Source organism: Halichoerus grypus, chromosome 13 (genome assembly GCF_964656455.1).
Source record: "Halichoerus grypus chromosome 13, mHalGry1.hap1.1, whole genome shotgun sequence".
In the NCBI taxonomy this organism is placed as follows: domain Eukaryota; kingdom Metazoa; phylum Chordata; class Mammalia; order Carnivora; family Phocidae; genus Halichoerus; species Halichoerus grypus.
The window spans coordinates 2,832,144-2,835,088 of record NC_135724.1 but is presented as its reverse complement, the minus strand read 5'-3'; the positions used below and the strand labels follow the sequence as shown (position 1 = coordinate 2,835,088).

Genomic DNA, 2,945 nt, shown 5'->3' with positions numbered 1-2,945 from the left:
CCAGCTCTGAGATCACACCAAAGACCCAAGAAGGCATGTCTCCTCCGTGGTGGCTGTGGTCTGGGTGCAGACCCCTCATTTGTACATGAGGACCGTCGATTTCTCCAGCGGGTTAGTAACAAGTGACACGTGACTTCTTCCTTATTTGCTGAGCATCCGGCAGAAGGATGGAGAGCAAGGTCTCTGGAGCTCTGCAGTTGGGGTTTGAACCCTGACAGCACCCGGGTGTCTGGGGAAGACAACTTCCCGGGCCTCAGTTTCCACTCTGTGACTTTGGAATGGCGCCACACCCACGGGTGACTGAATGTGACCTGTAGGAGCTGCTTTAGACGATGACGCACTCTGCCTGTGGTATTCACTCAACACAAAACAGTGTCCTCCAACTTTACTGAGGTGGCTGACCACGTCCAGGACCAAAGCCGCCTCTGAAGGGGGATTCGGTTGCTGACCCAGCCGCAGCCTCAGCCTTCTTGGGGCCCCAGCGGGCACGGTGCTTCGTCCATAGGTGTAGATCAGCTTCCCCCCTGGTGCGGGGCTGGAGGCCGCTCTCCCTGCAGGCTTGGGGCCGAGGCCCCCCGTCTCAGGACGGCTGCCGTGCAGCACATTCTCGGGGGCGGGTGGAGGTTATCCCGGAGCTACTGGACACCCTCGTTGGCAATGTACCAGTAGAAATATCTCCAGGCCCATGGGTCCTTTACATAGCCTCATGATCTGAGAGGCCGTGTGGCCCCCATGATGTGAAGATTGGGCCCACTCTTGTCTGCCCGCTCAGGGTGTTCAATGTGGACACCCTTCCTGGCCACCATCACTGCCTCCTGTAAAAGGAGTTCGTAACTGGCCATTTGGCTCTTCTCGGGCATCGACATCGGGGCGCCGTTACATCGGGGCCAGGCTGGAAAGGACCGGGCATACGCAGCGCCTCTTGCCCGTGGTATATGATTGTGTAATAGGTAGACAATATGGGAAGGGAAAATCCTCATTCTGTTTAAGATACAAAATGGAAAGTGTGAAAAATCATAGTGAGAATGTTTTATATGTTCTTTTTCTTTTCTCAGCATTCATTGTAGGTCTCCATGAAATTTTTCAAAAATGTTTTGAGTGCCGTTGACACACATGGTTACATGAGTCTCGAGTGTACAACATAGTGATTCAGCTTCTCCAGGTGTTGTACGTGTTCACAAGTGTACCTACACCCGTCACCATACAGCATGACTACAACACCCTTGACCATGTTCCCCACGCTGTGTCTTTACCCCCATGACTCATCCATTGCATAACTAGGAAGCCTGAACCTCCCGCTTCCCTTCCCACACTCTGCCCATCCCCCCACCCATGCTCCCCTTTAGCAACCACCCCTTTGTTCTCTGTATTTATGGGTCTGATTCTGCTCCTTGTTTGTTGCTAATTCGTTTGTTTTATTTTTTATTTATTTATTTTATTATTTATTTTTAATTCAGGGATAATTAACATCCAGCATTATATTACTTTCAGGTGTACAACAGAGTGATTCAACCGTTCTGTGCATTTCTGAGGGCTCATCACAATAAGAGTGCTCTTAATCCCCATGACCTATTTCACCCGTCCCTCCACCCACCTCCCCTCAGGCAACCACCAGTTTGTTCTCTGTATTTAAGAGTCATTTTTTAAGAGTCTTTTTTTATTTGTCTTTTTTTTGTTTGCTTGTTTTGCTTCTTAGATTCCACATATGAGTGAAATTATATAGTATTTGTCTTTCTCAGTCTGTCTTATTTCACTTAGCATTAAACCTCTAGCTCCATCCATGTTGCTGCAAATGGCAAGATCTCATCTTTTTTATGGTTGCATAATATTCCTGTATGTGCACATGTGTGTGTACGTGTGTGTATGCGTGTGTGTGTTTATACATACATACCACATCTTCCTTACCCATTCCTCTATTGTGGGCACTTACTCTGCTTCTATATCTTGACTATTATAAATAATGCTACAAATAAACATAAGGGTGCATATGTGTTTTTGAATTAGTGTTTTTGTTTTCTAGGGTTAAATACCCAGGGGTGGAATTATTGGATCATATGGTATTTCCATTTTTAATTCTTCAAGGAACCTCCACACTGTTTTTCACAGTGGCTGCACAAATTCTCATTTCACCAACAGGGCATAAGCGGCCCCTTTTCTCCACATCCTCACCAACACTTGTTATTTCTTGTCTTTTTAATTTTAGCCATCCTGACTGGTGTAAGGCAATATCTCATTGTGGTTTGCTTTGCATTTCCCTGATGATGAATGATGCTGAGCATCTTTTCATGTGTCTGTTAGCCATCTGGATGTCTACTTTGGAAAAGTATCTACTCAGGTCCTTTGATCGTTTTTTAACAAGATTGTTCGGGGTTTTTTTTGGTGTTGAGTTGTATCAGTTCTTTATATATTTTGGATACCAACCCTTTATCAGGTATGTCATTTGCAAATATCTTCTCCCATTCAGCAGATTGTCTTTTAGTTCTGTTGGTTGATTCCTTTGCCGTGCAGAAGATTTTTATCTTGATGTAGTTCTAATAGTTTATTCTTACTTTTGTTTCCCTTGCTTCAGGAGACATATCTAGAAAAACGTTGTGCAACTGATGTCAGAGACATTCTGTCTGTGTTCTCATCCAGGTTTTTTATGGTTCAGGTTTCACATTTACATCTTTATTCCATCTTGAGCTTATTTTGTGGATGGTGTTCGAAAGTGATCAAGTCTTATTATTTTGCATGTGGCTGTCAAGTTTTCCCAGCACCATTTATTGAAGAGTCTATCTTTTCCCCACTGTATATTATTGTCTCCCTTGTCATGGATTAATTGACCATATAAACATGGGTTTATTCCTGAGCTCTCTAATCTGTTCCAGTGATCTATGTGTCTGTTTTTGTGCCAGCGCCATACTGTTTTTATTCCTACAGCTTTGTAGTATACCTTGAAATCTGGA

General features: G+C 44.5%; 1 pseudogene; it reads right to left on the bottom strand.

Moving 5' to 3' along the window:
• Positions 1-385: 385 nt before the first annotated feature.
• On the bottom strand, positions 386-866 carry LOC118536706 (small ribosomal subunit protein eS10 pseudogene; annotated as a pseudogene).
• Positions 867-2,945: the final 2,079 nt, after the last annotated feature.